This window comes from Mus musculus, chromosome 9 (assembly GCF_000001635.26).
Source record: "Mus musculus strain C57BL/6J chromosome 9, GRCm38.p6 C57BL/6J".
NCBI classification, from domain to species: domain Eukaryota; kingdom Metazoa; phylum Chordata; class Mammalia; order Rodentia; family Muridae; genus Mus; species Mus musculus.
This window is the reverse complement of record NC_000075.6, coordinates 115,638,141-115,659,086: the sequence shown is the minus strand read 5'-3', so window position 1 is coordinate 115,659,086 and position 20,946 is coordinate 115,638,141. Positions and strand designations below refer to the sequence as shown.

The following is a 20,946-nucleotide window of genomic DNA, read 5'->3' as shown; positions in this document are numbered from 1 at the left end:
TTCCTCTGCTTTGCCATCACGGACTGTAACTTTCTGAAACCATAAGCCAAATTAAACACTTTCTTTTTATACATTGCCTTGGTCGATGTGCTTTATCACAGCAATAGAAAAGTAGCTAAGGCACCAAGACATAACCATAGCAACGAGCAGTGTTTACACCCCACCCTCTCCCCTAGGATCAGAAGCCAGTGTAACAATGAACGGCTGCGTTCTGAGGAGAGTAACCAAGGCAGAGCACAGGAGCTTAGAAGGCAGACAGGAGCCCCAGACAGCACAGACTTTCAGGATGGAGCTGGGAAGTCGGTCTTCTGAATAAGCAAGTTTGCTGACTGAACAGAATGGGGGCACGTTGAGTGCCTGAGAGTGGGCGTTGCTCTGGCAAGATGACTCACTGAGTAAGTAAACACACCTCCCATCAACACCCATGACCTGAGTTCTATCATGTGGTAGAGGGAGAGAACCGGCTCCTGAAACTCATGCTCTGAGCTCCACGTGTACCATGGCACACACATGTCAGACATATATACAAAATGAGAAAATTAAGTCAATAAATGTAGTAAAAAATATGAAGAAAGCCCACCTAGCAATAGCTAACTCACCTTCAAGCAATGTGCTAGAATTGGGAAAAAGACAGTGCATTCAATATAAAATTCATTAAAAATTTCACACACACACACTCACACGCATACACACACAGACTCACACACACATATACACACACATACATACACACTCATACTCTCTCACACACACACACACACACACACACACACACACACACATTCAAGATACAGAATCAACCAAGGGCTCTGTCAACAGATGAAGGCCTAAGGATTATTGCACATATACAGGATGGGATCAAGCTAACCATTAGGGAGTCACGTCCTATCACTTGCAGCAACATGGATGGAACCAGAAGGTATTGTGTCAGATGAAACAAGCCTGACAAATCCCACCTGTTCTCACACATCTGTGGAAGTTAAAAAGTTTTATCTTATAGCAATCCTCCAGAGACTAGAGGCAAGAGTGTAGGTTGAAGATGGGTGATGTAGGGTGAGACAGTAACAACAACTATCACACAGTGCATTCAATACAAAATTCAGTAAGGACACCTCTGTCATCCCATGACGATACAGTCAATGCGTCTTCCGCCATGCTTGCTCCCGTCCCTTAACCTGCTTTCTCCATGAATTGCCTTTGCTTTGGACACTTTACAGCGTTTGCATCTAGACTCTTCTACTCAGCATGTCTTTGAGATTCAACTACTTCATATTTAAAGAAATCATTTTTTTTTCTTGCCAATCGCACTCTTGCCCAGTAGAGGCAGATGTAACACAAGAAAATTATATAGATTTAGTTTCTCAAACAACGTAGCTTACAAGGAACAAAAATGATATTGATTGAAATAACAAAACAAAGCAAAAAAACCCACAGGCTCTGTTTTCCACTTCTGTTTCCTCATCGCACTGGCTAGCTAACAGCACAGGTCCTCTGCTGAGATAGGAGGAATCAGAAAGCACCACTTTTAGATACTTCCCTAACCACAGATAAGCCTCCCATGGCCACGCCCCCTGAGCCACGCCCTGGGCCACGCCTCCCCTGGGTCCACTCCTCCCCACCCTCACTCCCCTCTCAGCCTATTCCCTAGTGTATCCATACATGAAAGGCCTCTGGTTTGGGGTTCAAGAGGGACACTGAGGTGCATTTCACTCTGTGGTAAGAAGTTTATTAAAAAAATCATTAACTCCATGGATGGACAGACAGACAGATAGCAGCATGGCAGGGAATCTGGGAAGAGCTCAGGCCCCAATAAGATAGGCAAACAGATGGCCCTGGGAAATAAGGAAGCTAACTGAGCAGCCAGTCCTAGGGAGAAGCCAGTGAGCATTGTTCCTTGGTGGGTCTGCATCAGATCCTGCCTCTGTGCCTCTTGCCTAGGGTTCCTGCCCTGCCTTCCCTCAGGAAGATGGACTACTAGCTGGAAAGTAAAATTAACCCCTTCCTCCCTGGCTCCTTTCATTCTTTGTGTTTATCACAGCAACAGAAAGCAATCTAGGACAGTGTGTTTCCTTATAACCTCAGAGAAGGGGGTGTGCACTGGCTCTCGGGCAGTGGGGGAAGGGAGGGAATTCTAGAGAAGGAAAGTGTGACTTGGGGGATATGTCTGGAAGAGGGGTACATCTTCTGATGTCCAGGGACCCTAACAACCCAAGGTCTGTTAGCTTCCTAGGGGAAGGAAGAATTAAGCCTGCCATTCTCTTGGAATTTGGGCACTGGAGAGTCTGTTGCCAACTCCGAGGAGTGATTAGAAGAAGGCTCACCATTTCCTCCACAGCAGCTGAGGGAGGCTGTGCAGGAGGGCGTGGCCTCAAAGGTAACATTTCATCCTAGAGATTGTCCAGCTTGTTTGCTAAAGACTCTTGGATTTCTGCAGTGAGATAGTCTTATCTAACAAGGCTTTACTGAGACCAAAACAATTATCTAGCTTATATACATAATTGGGGTCCCCTCTTAGGGTTAACAGAATTTAATAATGTACTGAAATGGAAGCACAAAGAAATTTTTATTAGAGTTTAAAAGAAAAAACCCAGAGGCAGGTAAGCTGTAAATCCCTTGGCAACTGTTCAAGGGAGAATGGGGGAGAGAAAGAAAAAAGGGGACCATATCATTTAAGCCAGCACAGGAGTCAGCTATGACTGACAAGGAGCCACATGACAAGGCTAGAGGCATTAGAGAAAGAATGAGGACTCACAAAACACTGGGGGGAAGCCCACAGTGTTAACAACTGTGCTAAGACATGAGATTTAAAGAATGAAAGAAGTGATGCCCTCCTAAACAATTCAGGAAATCGAGCAGACTTACAAAGCCGTGTGGCTGTGGCCCTGTAAGCATCTGTATGAGGGGAAGGGACATTGGGAATGAAAACACAGTATCTTATTAAAAGGTCTAACCATTTCACTTAACTCTCTCGAATGGCTTACGGTGAACCTGCCTTCCTAGGGGAGGTGGCTTGGTTATTTTTTGACCCAGCCCAACTGAAATGCTAAGTCTCTACCTTGACAAGAGATTGGATTCTGTTGACCAGGAGTTTTCTAGTAGCTGGCCTTTACGGGTAGCATAATTATCTTAAAGACTATAAAATGTGATCATTTGAGCAGCCCCTTCTGAGTAGATTCCAATAGGAAAGAGGAAAGCAATCTTCAGATATGTGATATACAAACATGTATTGACTTCGGCCAAGCAATCCAAGGAGGGTGAGCATCATGGTTGTGCATGGGTGCTTGGTGTTTCTGTCACAACAGTGGGTCACCAAGCCAGCTCGTGACTTGGGAAGGCGTTGATGTGTTTCTTTTTGTAACACGAAGAGAAAAAGGATGGCAAGCCCTAGAGAGAACAGGGCTCTGACTATATAATAAAGAGGATCGTCTAACCTGATCAGAGAGATTGCTGAAGTTTAAATGTGAAATGCCTCCTCTAGGTTCACGTGTTTGAGTGCTCAGTCCCCAGCTAATGGTCCCGTTTGGATAGGTTTATAATCTGTGGAGCCTTGCTAGAGGAAGCATGTCACTAGGGTGGGCTTTGAGTGTTTGTGCCCTGACCATAACCTGTCATCTCCCTCTGTCTCCTAGTGTAGGCCAGCCTCACAATCCTAACACTAGGACTTATAGATTCTACATTTCTGGACATGAAATCCAAAATAGACCTTTTATCTCATAAGCTGCTTTTGTTGGGGTGTTTTATCACAGCAACAGAAAAGAAACTAATATGGGGCCCACAAGCAACCAGACCAGTAATGTCCCCCGAGATAGGAAGAAACCACATTGACTCTGGCAGTTTTTGCCCCACACACTGAGATTCACATGGCTGTTTTGGACTCCATTGCTGAAGGCACTATTCATCTCATGATAGAATACCCAGGGGGGCACTGATGACATCACTGAGATCATCTGAGTGGCAGCACAGTGCCAAACAGCTTCACACACAGCAAGGACGATGACGATGACGCCAAGACCAATTTTGTGAGCCACACAAGAGGAAATGATTTGCAAGTTTTTTTTTGGCATAAAGTCTGAATCCAAATCAGCCTGAGAGAGGGGGAAAACAAGGTTTAACATGAATCGAGTTCAACGAAACAAAGGAAGGGGAAGGTAGGACCTCGTGGCTGGAATATATCCTGCCGAATCAAAGCCGAGTGATATAGGATGGGAGGGGAAGATGGGAACATAAAGCCTGCAAATCCATCCAAATCCAGGCTCATCAGACAGGGAAGTGGCTGAGTCGTGAAGAGCATCCTGCATTAGGATCTCGAAGTTGCACCTCTCTTTGCTCCATTGCCTGAGGCCTCTAGAGAACACAAGGGCCACAAAAAAACGTATCCCATATCTTTGAAAATGTGTATCTCATGTAGGCTATGGGACACCACCAATGTAGTTCCAAACAATGTCCCCTGGTTGATTAATGCATTAGTCGATTCCCTTTTCAAAAGTATATTATAGGAAAATAGGCACAGCACAAAATAGACCATGTCAGCCCTTCTTAAGCATGGTTTCAGTGGCACAGCCAATCTCCTGGGGTTTTTGCATTGTACTGAAGTGGAGCTGAGAAACGGGATGGGAGACACCACCTCTCAGCTCCTCATTCCCCATCCCTCACTACCACACCTTCTGTCTCTGTGAACCCAGCGCCCTCTGTAGACCCTGGGGGCTGGCGAGATGGCTCAGTAGATACCTCACCTGTCATGCAAGACTGAGAGTGTGAGTTTGTATCCCCAGCACATCCAAGTCAGGTGCAGCGATGCCTGTAACCCAGTGCCAGACAGGCAGAGACAAACAGATCCCTGAACTCATTGGCCAGGCAGCCCAGCAGAGTCCACAAACTCTATAGTGAGAGGCCTGGTCTCAAAAAATAAGGTAGAGAGCAATTGAGGAAGATGTGTGTATGCACGCTCACATACATGCATGTGCAAGCACACAGATCTCACAGAAGAGGAATCAGGAATTGTGTGGCTGCATTGTGTTCTTTCTGCGACCGGTTTATTTGACGTAGTCAATACCTTTTAAGCTCAACCATGTTGCTATATATGCTAGGCTTCCATCTGCTCAAGCCTGAGTATTACTCCCCTTCATTTACATACTCCATATTGTATTGCTTATCCATTCCTCTATTGATCAGCACCTATCCTCCTCTCCCCCTCTCTCTGTCTCTCTGTGTCTCTATATCTATCAATCTCTCTCTCCCCCAACTATACTTTCTCCATTATGCATATGGTTGATTCACATCTCCAAGTCCTTACTTTAGAAGGCAGATATGAAACCTCCCATCCCAGCTCCAACATCCCAGGATAGAGACAGACAAAGGCAACTGACTACTCAGCGATGGCAGCAGGTAAGGCTTGGCCAATAGAGACAGGGCTTGAAGGGCACATTAACTTGATTGGAGATGTCCTAAAAGGAGAATCAAGGCTGTGTTGACACTGCCTCCCAGCTGTTATTTCTGGACCAGCGTTGGGTCTTTTTTCTTTTGAGATGGTCTACCCTTGCTCCCTGAGAACTGGCGGGTAATCCTTACACAGCCCAGTAACTGTTTTCTGCACTAGGATTTCTATGTGCCAAAACATGTGACTCCTGATTCCTGGGGCAAGCACCTTCACAAAGAAAAGGATTTCATGGTGCTGGGAAGATAGTACAGCAGTTAAAAGCACCGGCTGCTGTTCCACAAGACCTGATTTCAGTCCCAGCACCCATTCGGCAGTTAGTCACCATGTGTAACTTCAGTTCCTGCAGTCTAGTGCCCTCTTCTGGCCTCTGTAGACACTGCATGCACACAGTGCCTATACATTACACACAGGCGAACGAACACTCACATATGTAAAGTAAAAATGAACCTTAAAAAACTGAACCGCTATCTGTTTGGGCTCACAGTGTAGGTTCAGGAGCCCCTTCTCCATCCTGTGACAGGCTTCTTGCTGGCAGAGTCTGAAAGCAGAACCAAGCACTACAAGTTAGGGACAAGAGTGCATTGGTCTATCTGGGACGTCTCTCTTTGCTCATAGCAACACTGGACTTCCAGCGTGAGGACTCTGCTGATTGACCTGCTCACATCCCAAGACCCTGATCCCCACCTAGGCTACAGGAAGATAGGGTTCCTCACAAAGAGCATCCCGTGTAGAGGATTCTCCAGCCTCTAGGGCTAAACTCTGATGGCAACAGAGCACACCTGTTCAGTCTCAGCTGTTCTTAACAAGTCTGACTCTACAGCTTGTGTGTATCAGGCTGTGTATACCTATGGGTGCTTTAATGCCATTCACGCATGCAGACACTACTAGACGGTGAGCACTGTTGGATTCTCATCAGTACCTGGGCATGGGGCTAAGGGCTTAAATTGACATTTATCGCGAACACCTCCTCCATCATATCTTCTGTAATCCTCACAGTGACCTTAGGAAGAATTGTCAGCTCCAATCTAAAGCTGAAAACCTGAGGAGGTCCTTAAACCCTTTCCCCAGAGTTAGAAGTTGATGCATTTGAAGCTCAGATGCAGATGTGTCTAGGCTCATCCTTTGCCTAGAAGCACAGCACAACGCTTCAACTTTCTTACGTTATTAAGTCTTTGGTCTACGTCTTCATGGCTGTCATCTGCACTCGAATACTAGGGCTTCAAATGCTGCAGATTTTCTATTCGATTTATGTTCTAGTTCATGTCTTGGTTTAGACACGGGGCTATAAAAAGAATGAAATACCCAGCAGGTCACGGATTCCCAAAAGTGTAGAATGCCCACGTTGAATGTTGAAGGAAATTCCCTAGACGCATATCCAAGGCATAGGAGGTTTACATCAGTGGAAACCAGTGTGGAAGGCCAGAGGTTCAGATGACCCTCATCAAAGGAAGGACTCTTTAGGCATCTAGATCTCTGTACACACACCCCCTCATTGCTTGCTTGCCTTGAGATTTTTGTCATTCTTTTTAGACACTTGGCCTTGCTATGTAGCCCCAGTTCACTCAATACTCACCCAGACCACCCTTAAACTTCCCACCATCTTCCTCCCCTAGCCTCCTGGCCTGGTTCAAAGCACACACAAGAGATGGAAGAGGAAAGACTGCCACGTCATTGTCATTCTGGGTCTTACCTAATCCCTCTGTGGACTCCACAAGCTTGTGGGTGACACACTTGCCTGTGTTTCCCCACTAGATGGCTGATGGAGTGTGGGTGGTTCTGTTCCACATCTCACCAGTCACTGATTGGCAATTGCTTCCAAGGGAGCATGTGTAAGTTTTCCTGTGCCGACTCAAAGAAATGTCTATTTATCCCATATAGATAATGTTAACAGGCCAAAGAAACCATTCCACCCAAGTTTGGCTTGGAGAACTAGAGAGTTTCTTGCACTTACAGGAACACAGATGACTCAAAGGTGGCCTGCTGCATCATCAAGAAGCCCACTCCAGCATGGGTAACAAAAACTGCATCCCTGGAGTCCCTAAGGGTCAGAGCGTCTTCTTACCAGTGGCTGTTGCTGCTTGGGAAATACCCTGGGGAGTGGCCTTGTGAACAGCATCTTGTACTCCACTCCCTGACTCTCATGAGCTTCCCACCTCCCTCCAGGAAGGGATGTTTCTGTTGGAAGGAAATCCCTCCTCACAGAGCACAAGGTCCATGATGAAGCCAGGTAAGCAGAGGGCAGACCAAGGTGTGAGAAAACAAGCACAGAGAGGTGTGGGTGTTGGTGGGGTGAGCCAGTGTGCATCTACTCTGCCTATTTTCTCTGCTTCTGGTCACTGTTATATGGACAAGCCACAGACAAGCTTCCACCATTGCCTACCATGACAGACTCACATCCTCCTGATACAGTGAGTCAGAATAACTCTTTCCTCCCCAGTAGGTGTTGGGTAGCCCGAGGGCTACATGTGGGCAGTACATGGAGCATATCAATGTCCAACATCCTGCAGAGTAGAGGAAAGTGGGGAGGCTCTGAATAATGACTTTAACCACTTACACTGGAGGGAGCTCTAAGAGAAGTGAGTGTGTTTGGTAGACTTTGGAGAGAGAGTTTCTCACGCTGTCTAGACTATGGATGGAAAACCAATGTAGAACCCCAGGCACCAAGCTACTGTAAACAGACAACCAACGCTCACACTAGCACAGTCCAGTGGGAGATTTCACTGTAGGCACAAAGGAAGACTTGTGGAACTTAGGGCCAGAAGCTGAACATTATCAGGGACCAACTAGAGCCTGGGATGATACCAGGACCCAATGGCAGCTGCCCTCCCTCCTTAGATGGGGATTGGTTCCGCTTTCTGGGGTTGCTCATCCTTGGCCGCCTCCTTGCCCATAGTCTCTGCTAACCCATGCTGTCCACCCTCAAATGCTTTCTCCCCTCCCCTCCCCTCCCCTCCCCTCCCCTCCCCTCCCCTCCCTTCCCCTCCTCCCCTCTCCTCTCCTTTCCTATTTTCAGATACAGGATTCAGGTTGGTGAAACACACCCAAGTATTCTAAGACTGAGTGAGAAAATGAAGTCTTCCTCCTTGTTTTCTAAGATCTTTTTTAAATCTTTAAGATTTATAACATTTATTTTTACTTGTATATGTGTACAGGTGTTTTGCCTGCATGAGTGTATATATACCATGTGAGTGCAATGCCTGAGGAGGTTGGAAGAGGGCACTAGATTCTCTGGAACTGGAGTTAGATTTGTGAGGTGTCATGCCGGTGCTGGGAACCAAACCCAGGCCTCTGCAAGAGCAGTAGGCACTCATAACCACTAAGCCATCTCTCCGGTCACTTCAAATCTCTAAATTCCCAAGAATATTTTAAAACCACAGAGCAAGAAAGATATCTTTTAAAAACCAAATTATTTGTGCGAGTGCATGCCACTTGTGTGTAGGTGCTTGCAGAGGTCAGAAGAGGGTGTCAGATCGTCTGTGGCTGGAGTTACAGGTGGCTGTGACCTAGTCACTGTGGGTGTCAGGAACTGAACCAAGGTCCTCGAGAAGAAGAGCACACGCTCTTAACAGCTGAGCCATCCCTCCAAGACCACGAGAAATATATTAGGGAGAGAAATGTGGGCTGAAGCCTGCCAACCTGAAAGCAGCTGCTCAAAAGAGAGCCTCGAGCAATTTTAGCTTTATGTCTAGAGGGACCCATGAAGTCCTCCATACAGTTACCACTCCATTTTTTCTGAGGTTTAGAAAATTAAGAGAAAATGAGACTACTGCTCCCTGTACATAGCCTCAAAGCTCTCTGATTTTGATTTACAAGCAAAACTTTCTGAGCACTGTCTGAGGTGTGCAAATGCACTCTGCCACCCTTGTGGTGTGTGAATGCACTGTGCTACCCTGATGAGCATCTCTGGTGTGAACAAGAATTTCTGGAAGGAAACTATGACTGGAAAGGCTGACTGACTGATTACAGCATCAAAGACGTGGAGGTGTTGGGATGTTGCAAGTCCAGAAACAAATTATCTCGGGCCATCGTTAGCCTCAGCCCCAGCAGCTGTTTATCGGCCTCCTGTGTATGTGACTGATCTTCTTTGGTACCATCAGGTAAATCCTTTGGAAAGCACCAACAGATTCCTAGTTTCCATGAACCAACGGGCTAAGAATGCAGTCACATAGCATCTGAGGCCTGCTGCCTCAGATTTGTGTGTTTTCCTACACCTCAATTATGTGATGTTTCAACTAATGAGTTTGTAAAGTATCTCAACCTGTGATTTTCTTTCTTCTGTTGCTGCACAAGAGGTTAACGGTCTACAATCTGAAACCTACCAGCGGGTAGATCTTAGCTGATCATTCTTACCTAGTCACACCGATTGATGGAGAACCAGGTTCTTTGCTCTCCCTCAGTTCTTTCACAACACTGTCTGAAAAAGGTCAATCAGGACTGATGATGTGACCGACTGGATGCCAGTTCAAAGCAGAGCCAGCAGTGTGTCTCCATGGCCACCAAAGTGCCTAAGCTCTCCCCTAGAGCGCCTCAGATCTCACCAGGCCATCTACCTCAAAGCCATTAGTGCCAGACTTATAACCACTGATTCCCTTAAAGGCCAGCCTGCATCTGGATGTGTTTACGAAGTTTCAGCTCTTCCTACGGAGAACATGGTGTGTCTAATATCACGGCACAGTTAGATACTAGCAGGAAAATCTGTCAGCAATAGACTGTGGGTCCAGGGAGGACCGCCACCCAGGCTTTGTGAAATGTATGTCCAGTGTTCAGCATGTGAAATGTAGTTGTCTGTCAGACATCAGGCCCGCATTGTGCAGCTGGAAGCTGTCAGTCACTGTTGCAAACTATAGTTACCAGGTGAAGGGGCCAGGACCTAGGAGGGTTTCCACAAAGTAAAAATTCAGATAAAAGAGTGGCAGGGGGCCCATAGGACACTGGAGTGTATGTGCATGCGTGTGTGGGGGTGTTGTGCATACATGTCAAGGAACATACTCAGGTGCCACTCCTGAGATACCACTCACACTGATATTTGAACCAGGGCTCTCACTGGCCTGGGGCTCACAGATGCGGCTAGATTGTTTGCTGAGTGAGTCTCACCAGCAGTGGGATTGCAAGTATACATCCTTGCCTCTGGACTTTTTATACGGATTGTGGGAACTGAACTCAGGTCCCCCACGCCTTCAACACGCTACGCGTACTTACTGGTTGAGCTGTCTTTCCAGCCCAGAACAGTGGGATTCTATTTAAAAACTATTACATTAACTTTTTTTCAGGTAGGTGTGTACATGTCACAGCACATATGTGGAGGTCAGGGGACAACGTACATCCTTCCAACATGTGGCTTCTGGGCTCAAACTCAAGTCATCGTGCTCGACCAGCTCGATTGCCCTTCCCTGGAGTTCTTAATAACAGTTGTGGGTCAGGACTCTAAAGCCAAATTGGAATCAGTCTCTGGGAGCCTCTCTTCCCTATTCCCACTCATCTCTCCCCTCCCCCACCGTGCCTCTTCTCTCCCTTTGGGAGACACACATAACTGAAGCAGCCGTTTCGAGGAACGCAGACCAGAGGCTTATTAGAGAGTTCTTATCTGTCATCCACAAAAATCACACACATAGATTTCTGGTCCTCTCTCTTCCTCCTTTTACGAGAAAAGAACTAATAGCAAGCTGATGGGCTAGATTTAATTTTTAAGATAAATTAATTTCAGGGGGAAACACGGGTCAATGCAAATTCAATGGTGATCTGTTTATCTACCTAATTCAATAAACCCTCCCCAAACACCCTGCTGAGATCACCCCAATCCCTCTGCATCTCTGCCCCAAGATCAATTTTCCCACAAATAGATTTTACTCCAGCCTCCTCTGGGAGTTACGTACTACTCGCAGTCACTCTGCGGTTCTCTGGTAGGTGTCCTCAAATGTAATCTTCATAACACACACAGAAACGCCCTGCCCGACTCCTTCAAGAGAAAGCAGAAGGTGTAGGCAGACATTGGCTTCCAAGTCCAACCGTGGTAGTCACAGTAGATGCCATAGTCTCAGCCCAACCTACCAGGTCGGACCAGCTGAGGGTGAGCCCAGGAGCTACACAGTGGAAGGAAAATGATGGCTCCCACAGGTTAACCTCTGACCTCCATGTTGTAGGTGCACAAATACACAACAAGCAAATGAACGAAGAAGTAAATTAAATGCAGCGACCAGTGAGGTGGAGGGCAGCTGAGCTGTGGAGGACAGTTGACATTGACCTCTGTCCCCGCAGCCGAGATGGGATTCCAAAACCGCTGAACAACACAAAGGGTGGCAAAATGGACTGGGGCTGGGGCAGTGCCACGTGCTTATGGTCCCAACACATGGGGTGTTGATGCAGGAGGCTTGTTGCTAGTATGAGGTTGCTCGGCGTACATAGGAAGCTCAAGGTCATCTTGGGCTGTATAGTGGAATTCTGTCTCAAAATGGAAGAGAAATAAAGAGAGGGAGGGAGAGAAGAGAAGAGGGGAGAGGAGAGGAGGAGAGAGGAGAGGGGGAAGAGGAAAGGAGGAGAGGAGGGGGGAAGGGGAGGCGACCAAAGGGAAGGGGAGGGAGGGGGAGAGAAGGGGAGGGAAGGGGAGGGAAGGGGAGGGAAGGGGAGAGAAGGGGGGAAGGGGAGGGAAGGGGAGGAAAGGGGAGGGAAGGGGAGGGAAGGGATGGGATGTTCGTTCAAGTGAACACATATATTCCTACAACTGAATTAATAATTGCATCTCCAAGCCTGAAATCTGATGTATCAACTGTCTAAGAAGTTCCCCATGGTATCTACTAGTACTTAGAAACATCATTGTGGGCTTTATGGCTCTCATCATTTCTCTCTTCCTTTGCACTTACCCCTGGGTAATGAGGGGCATTATCTTCACAAGCTATGTGTTCCCCACCCAGATGCCAGGCCCCCTCTTCCCCCTGGGCACTGCCCTGCCTTGGAAGAGGAGAGCATACAGGGAAGGGCAGTTGCCATCGTACAAGACAGCGCAAATGTAATCATTGGAAAGCAGTGGACAGTGCGTTCATGGAAGTCGGGCTCCACTAATAGCTCAGGTTGTACAAGTGAGAATCTTCAAATGGCTTAGAAATGTACTTAAATGCCTGCCCCTTGTTCCCTGCAGCCGAACCTGACTATCATGCCTTCAAAGAACCTCTATTTGAAAGATAATAAAGAACGGGCCTTGGTTGTTTTGCATCTCATGGTTTTTTAATGCACGCCGCTGAGGAGGGTATATAACACCCAGAGACAGGAGACTCTAATTCTCTGAGGCAGACATCTTTCCCCTGATGCCCCACTCAGGGGGTAAAGGTGATCTTTGAATGGAAAAGGGAAGAAGGTCGCTGCTTCAATTAAGCTGTCCTTTCCAGGCAGACAGAGGGAGCAGCCAAAGGTTTCCAGCCTTCCTTTTGTTTTATGGGGATGTTTAAAAGAAAACCGTGAAGGGGGAGAAATCTTCCCACTTCTTGCAGCAGGGCTTACAAATTGTCTTCTTTAAAGGAATTGCTTGTAGGTCTCCTGCTGCCCAGTTACAGAAAAACTAACTGTGAGCCAGAGCTCTCTGTAGTCTGAAGATACCTGTATCATTACTTCAGGTTTGGGTTGACAGAAAGATCAGTAAAAATGCCATTATATTTCACAACCAAAGACCCGGAATATTTTGTGTGTCTGCATACGTGCAATGGATGCCAGTGTCGGATGATATCCACCCGAGTTTTTTGAGAGAGTCTGTCACTGAACCTGAAGCTCATAGATCTGGCTAAGCTAGTGAGCCCCAGGAATCCACCTGCCTGTCTCTCCTGTACAGGGACTCCAGGTGCACAGTAATGCTCAGCTTTTTGTGTGGGTGCTCGGGCCCTGATTGCATAGCAAGGACTTTACTGACTGAGCCAGCTTTCCTGCCCCTACAAGTGGGATTGTTTACAAAGTGGCTGTCTGGCGTGGAAAGAAATGAGGCACCCAAATAGACCGAGAATACAAGTTATAGGATGATTGCTTCAATTTCCATGGATGACAGCTCTCCCTGGTCAATAGGCTATTACTTGCCACATTTCTACTTCAAGGGTGATTCTTTTAAAAATCAGTGAATATCAAGCCAAAGGGACTCACTGGTGATTTAATGATAATCGTGGCAAATATGAAAAGGAAACAAAAGAAACGATGGGTGAGCTCTGTTAGCCTAGATTTTTGTTCAGGCTCTGATTTCCCCCACCCCGTGACATGTGAGGACATTTATCCTGGAAGAGAACTTAATTTTCAATAAAGTGAAATATTTTCCAAATGTTGCTATCTCGATGATGTAAGAAGTACGTTTCCTTTTAGAACAGGTGTTTTGAAAGAAATTAACTGTGTGTGGAGATGGCTATTTTAATTTGTAATAGGAAGCTAACACAGATGGCTCTAATGAGGGCTCTAAATCATCCTTTAATTCATCACTGAGCACTCTCTCTCATTACACACTGCTCTCGATGGCTCCCACCCTCCATGCACAGTCGTGAGCAGATGCACTCCAAGGCGTCGGTAGCGCACAAGTGACACTTGAACCATGGTTGGATTTCCATAGGTTGAAGAAAACACATAGTATAAGGAAAAGTTGGGGGGGGGACGACACTCATCTCCTGTGTGATACAGTGCAGGCACATGTGTGAGCAAACACACACGCACACACACACACACACACACACACACACACACACACGTATGCTTGCAAACGGCACGTTCAGGAATCTTCTATAAATACAATAAGGTGAGATACTGTGAATTTGGCTTGTCTCTAGGAACAACACGGTTTGGAGGAATCAAGTCTGTCCCTTAGATGAACACCGTGGCGACCATTTGATTACCAACTATGACAGCATGGCTAACTGACACACAAGAATTTCATTGTATTCTCTGAAGAAAACAGAAGGCTGGCTCATTAGATAATGCATTTGCTTTAGAAGATGAGGCTTGGACCTGAGAAAGCAGGTAAATCGTTGGTCATGGTGGTGCACACGTATAATCACAGTGTGGTGAGGTAGAGACAGGTGGATCCTGGGACCTGCTGGCCATCCAGCCCAGCCAATGGGTGAGCTCAGTGAGAGACACTGTCTCAAAAAATAAGGTGGAGAATGATCGAGGAACACAGTCAACATCATACACACACACACACACACACACACACACACACACTCATGACAGAGGGGAAGAGCATACAGCTGAACCCAAGGCATTGTAACGTTCCTCTTGTACCAATAAGAAGACAGCAGTGTACTCTGTCACTACACGACCACATGACTTGGAGTGAGCATCAAGATTACTTGTGTTTATAGTTCTTGTATGAGGTTGATTTTATAACAAAGCTTGGTTAATCCTGGGAAATTCATAATTCAGATACAAGAGAACAAGGTGAGATACTGTATATTTGGCTTGTCTCTAGGAACAACACGGTTTGGAGGAATCAAGTCTGTCCCTTAGATGAACACTGTGGCGACCATTTGATTGCCAACATGGTCTATTCAATTCCAACATGGTCTCTGTCACACGTAGTGTTCCCATTTAAAAAGTGAATATAAAGACTACAGAAACTGTAATTTAGTTGGCCAAGAGCTTGCCTAGTGCATATGAAGACTTGGGTTCTAGCCCCAGCACCACATAGGCTGGACATGGTGGCTCGGGCTGCAATCTGAGCACATCAGAGATGGAGATGGATGAAGGACCAAGGCCAGTCTGGGTTATATGAAACTCAGTCTCAAAAAGAAAGGAAGGAAGGAAGGAAGGAAGGAAGGAAGGAAGGAAGGAAGGGCTCTCAGCCTGAAGATCAGCACTGGAACCATGATATGACATGACTCATGTGTCAGTGATGTTTAAGGATGATAAAAACAAGGCAGGAATTTCGATCAAAGCTTCTCTATAGCGCCATGAGCCACCATCAGAAAGGTGAGCATCATCTAATGGCCACGGAGGCGGCTTGGAAGCACTTTCATCAGTAGCCATTTGATTGAACGCTGTTTCTGTCTGCAAGGTGGAGGCTAGCTCCATAAGTCTTTTGTACCTAAAACCTTCCGGCATTCTTAGCCTCACCATCTGCTAAGATGCTTCTGGTGGCATGGACTCTTTCACCCAGCCAACATGTCTGACCCTCTCTGCCTGTTCTCAGCTATGGTGTTTCCCAGCTCAAGGGATGAAGTCTTCATTTCTGTTGTCTGAGGAGGAAGGGCAAGGCTCACATGGCACCTGCAGCTCAGGCCTGTCACTAATTAGCCTCTAGAGCGCCCCCCCCCCCCCCACACACACACACACTGACACCTAGTTGTTTTCCCTGGAAGAGCCTTAATCTAACATCAAACCAGGAAGTGCTTTGCAGATAACACTAATACTGGGTTAGATTCAGACCCCTTTGCTTTCTCTAAGTTTAAAATTAGAAATATCTTGCACCACAATACCTCCATTAAGTTATAAAATAGTCCTTACTAAAAACTCATGTATGAAGCGTGTTCTCCAAGTTACTCAGCTTTCCACTAGGAAAATAAAACTCCTAAGATCAGGAACTTACAAGGAAGAAAGGTTTATTTGGGAGGTTTTTGGTTGATGGTCAGTTGACTGTGTAGTGATGGAGCCTAGGATGGAGCAGGGTATCCTGGTGCGATTGTCCAGCAGGAGAGGTTGCTCACCTCACAGAATCCAGGAAGCCAAGAGAGTAAAGGTGCCAGGACTACATTATCCTCACTAGGGTACACTCTGCGTGGCCCCACTTTCTATAAGCTCCATCCCATCCCATTAGTGCCACTGGCTGGTGGATCAAATATTGAACATGTGAGTCTCTGAGGACACAACTGAAACCACAGTATCTCCCCAGAGCCAAAGAGACTGGTCCTTCTGAGAAAGTGGGTGATACTGTAGTATGAGATAAATGACCAAAAAAACCCACATATATAAATACATATGTACATTTGCACAGACACACATGAACACATGCACATATGTATGTACATAATGCATGCATATGCAAACATATGCATTTTGTGCACACACATCATAGTAATAGAGAAAGAGTTGCTTGCAAGGTATCAGGGAGTGACTGAACCATCTCAGTTTGTTGGAAGATCACCCAGGAGGGAGATTTTACCAGCATGCACTGCCGTTTGCCACAGGCAGATGAGAGCCTCTAATTCAGGGCATAAGCTGCACCTCCACCTATAAAAATTCCTATGAGCAACAGCATGCCCTGGCTGGAACAATGATCCATCACTTCTGCTGAAAACATTCGTTAGCTCAACAGATGGCTCTCTTCTGAAGCTTGAGACGAACAGGCATGAGGAAATATCCTGACAAGAGTGAAATACTGACCTGAGGACCAGAAAATCAGAGCCCAGGGAGACAGCATCGTGTGTGAACTGCACCATTTTCTGGGTGTGCCCTGATGGATGCTTTCCCAGAACACAGTAACAATGCAATAGCTTTCTTTGTTCAGGCGACCAGCAAGGAATTTGTAAACAGAGACCATCTTGGTGAGACTGAAATTCCACATCTTCCTTTTACTGTGTAGAGATAATAAAACTTTCTTCTGTCTTTGTGTCAAGGAGCTAATTATTCCCTCATATCTAGATTTTAAGGCAAATCTTATCCCTCTGGCTTACTTCACTCCAAATTCCTTCTTTTCCCAAAGTGACTTCTTCCAGGAATTAAAATAAATCCCAGCCACTTACTTGTGATGAGCTCTGCTTAGGACTGTGAGCAGAGGCCCCTGCCCCAATACATACACACAGGCAAACCCAGGACACGCATCTGCCATCCTGTAACCAAATAGTCCTCCTGGCAGCAATGCAGACACTTCAAAGAGACCCCATGCCTTCCCCTCTGACGATCAGGTTGTTGAAACAACGGACACTAAGAAATTGCAATTTCTCAGGAATGCCATGTTGGGAGGAAGAAAAGACTGAAGCCCAGGACCAGCCCGAGGGGAACTTATCTCCAAGAAAAAGAACTAATAGGGTTCTTGCCTTATAGGACAAGACAGAAGCCCAGACAATGATGGCCAGTGGTGGGTGGAGCCACACCTTGATCTGGACTGCTTATTTGTACATAAAATCCTCGGCCTCCAATTTAAATGTCAGTCCCAATTCAGGACCCTGAAGATTCATTTGAGGACTCACTAGATCTCTCTGTCTGGCTTGCCAATGTGGTCACAATGAATAAATCCCCCTTTCCTGCCTTCCATTAGTAATTGTGTATCACTTAATTGGTTTATTGGAGAAAAACGGCCCATGGAGCCCCAAGTCTCAAAACCTTAGGGAAGTCCCTCTTAGGAACCAACTGTTATGAGGCAGGGCTAGGAACACGATAACTCTGACCCGCCCCACCCCTCCCCCTCACAGAGACCCTGCCAGCTTTTAGCTACCCAGCTTCCCATTTATTGTCTGGAATCATGGGTGATGTCATTAAGACCTAGAGGCTGATCACCTCTGGGCTACAATATCCTCAGGTGACACTGGACTCCAAGTCCTGACACTGTGAGAGGACAAAGGTTCCTCCATCTTGTCTTAGCCAGAGCTATCTTTAGTCTAACCCAACACTGTTCTACAAACTCAGCATGGAAATGCCCCAGCTAACTGCTTGCTTTGGCTTCTGTTAAACTACTTGCTGCTTTACTCCCCCCTGCAGCTGCCACCCAGGATGTGGGGATGTGGGTTTTCTATGTCCTTTGAATTAAGAGCTTCCTGTAAAGTGCACCTGAGGCTGCTCTGTGAGAAGTATTTCGCTCCAGGCAGCTTAGCACAGATCGTTTGGGCCTTTGGGTCTCTATCCAGCAACAACACCAACTCCCAAGTCCTCTCCTTCATCTTAAGACATCATCTCCTGCCTCTTCCACATTTTGCTTGTGTTGATCTTGGTTTCTGCTACTTTGACCCTAGTTTGGACCCTGCACCTGCCTCTCTCAGGTTAGTGTATACAAAGACCCTTAGCACTGGGTTTCTGTGCCTGATTCTGATGGTCTTGTCCATCTTCCAGCAAAGCACTCCAGCTCCATGGTATCCAGAAAATCAATGGGAGAGCATAGGGGTGGGGATGGGGGGGGGGCTAGAGTCAATTAACCCCTAGCATTTCCAAGTGGGCAACACACACTGCTCTGTGCAGAGACAATTTCCCAGGGACTTATGCAGATGGAGACTGTAGGCTTAGTAATGGAGGGCAGCTACCGTAATTAACGGGATGAATTGGGTGACGTTTTGAAGAGCACTGTCTCCACTAATTACACCACCTCCAGATACCCTACTGTCCTTTGAGGCTTTCTCTTTTAATCAGAAAAGGGAGAAAAAAATTAAAACATACAGGTGGAACTGGAAAATACCACATTAGACATCACAGAAGTGCAAGGCAGCCTTTAAGGAGCTAGTGAGAATCTTGATCCCAGAAGCTATTAAAAGCCATCCTTTTTCTGGTCCTTTCACCGGCCCACCTGATTGCTTTTAGATGAAGATGTAAGTTCTCAAGGGGAAAAGGGCACAAAAATAGAATGCAGTTTCCCCTCCTCCATGGTGTCACAGATGAGGGTGTTGGCACCTACGGCAGGATAGACAACCAGTACAAATGAATGACTTAACTGCATGACTCTGAAAAGGCCTTCTCCTCTCCTCCTTCCTCTGGCCCCCTCCCATTCACATAATGTACCACAGGACTTAGGAACTGGGAGGAAAAAAAAATCCTTCTATCAAACTCAATTTCTGCAGCCAATTATTCGATGAAGCATCCTTTGTTAGGTCCCAAACCTTTGATTAGCAAGTTTAATTTAAAGCAACCACCACCACCACTCAGAGGTGAACCTCCTCAAATGCTGCCTTTGTTTATCATGGGAATATGGAGCACGGAGCCTGAATCAGACCAAAAGCATCTTGAATGTCCAAGACAGAGGCAGCCACTTGTAAAAGATCTAAGGGACACATATCCACCCCACCATGGTCTTAGACTTGAAATTTAAGCTACAAAACCCATAAGACAAGATGAAATGTCCTGGGTGTTTTGTTTTATTTTGTTTTTCAGTGACTTTAGAACTTGATTGAACTTTTTTGTTTGTTTGTTTGTTTGTTTGTTTGTTTAGAAAAGAAAAGTACAGGGGCTGGAAAGACAGCTCAGCGGGCAAATGCTTGCTAATCAGTTATGAGGACCCAGATCTGAGGCCCCAGCATCCAAGTCCTCACCAAGCTGGGCATGGTGACAAACCTGTAACACCAGCACTGTGGAAGCAGAGATAGGTGACTCCCTGGGGCTTGCAGATCAGCCAGCCTATCCTAACTGGTGAGCTACAGGTCCCAGTGGGAGATCCTGTCACAAAACGTTGAGATACATTGGTCTTGAGAAATGAAACCTGAGATTAACCTCTAGATTCCTGAAGGACACATACATGAACACACATAGCACACACATGTCTATAAGACTCCCTCCCACATATTTATACCACACACAAAAATAAATGAATACAAAAGTATAAAACAACGAGAGATTTGGGCCTTAGTCTTTAACAGAACGTAAAGAAAGTGCACAAAGCAAATATCCAAATTATCATGTCACTTGACGTAGCTGCTCTATCCAAATCTATACCCAAAGTCTATGCCAGGGCCCTGTGAGGGAGGGCTCTCATGAGTCCTTTGTGTATAAGTATATATATATATATATATACATATATATATATACATATATATATATGTGTATATATATATATATATATATATATATATATATATATATATATATATATATATATATACAAAGCTATGGTACCCACTCCACTTTGAAATGGATACAGGGATGTTATAAACACACCAGAGATGGGTGAGGAGACTGGAGCACTCTGATCTTCCAGAACTTAAATATCATGCCTTCTGCACACACTCACGGTGCTGAAGTGAACTGCTTCTGATGGAGAATGCAATATTAGACCACAGACCTGACCACAGTACCTGCAGCAGTCCTTCCTCCCTCACAATAACGCAGGCACCTAATGATGCCATTGTCTCTGCTTTCCTAGCTAAGAGATATTCAAGGACCAGGACCTCTTACCTGGGGAAGCAAGTTCACATCAAAGTGGGTATAAATGGCCGTTCACCCTGCTCAACATGCCCCTTCCTCCTAGCTAACACCTGGGCTATGAAACCGCCCCCTCCTCAAAGAGCTTTTAGAAGACACCACCCCTAACTGTGCCATGTGGGCCCTGATTCCTTCCATGCTATCTGTCTTTGATGCTGGGGCCCTAACTCCTCCTAAAAGCTCCCTCCATGATGTTGTCTGTCTGTCTGCTTATCTATCCATTGCATTAACAGCTCTTTAATATACTACTCACCCAGCGATCCATCTCAGTGTCTCCTTGAATCTGTATTCTTACCTGAGCTTGCTGAAGAAATGTCTGATGTTTGTCCCAAAGAGGTGTTTATTGGCCTCTGTATTGGCCAAAGTATTAGCATACTTTGCCAAGTATGCTGGCTAGTTTTTTGTTTGTTTTTGTTTGTTTGTCAACTTGATATAAG

At 46.1% G+C, this 20,946-nt stretch overlaps 1 long non-coding RNA gene across 1 annotated transcript in view; it reads left to right on the top strand.

Moving 5' to 3' along the window:
* The first annotated feature begins 229 nt into the window (after positions 1-229).
* Gm39448 overlaps positions 230-20,946 on the top strand; it is a 28,287-nt gene continuing 7,570 nt past the window's right edge. Inside the window, exons 1-2 of the long non-coding RNA XR_871318.1 lie at positions 230-395; positions 14,224-14,413. This is a non-coding gene — a long non-coding RNA (predicted gene, 39448). The remainder of the gene's footprint in view (positions 396-14,223; positions 14,414-20,946) is intronic.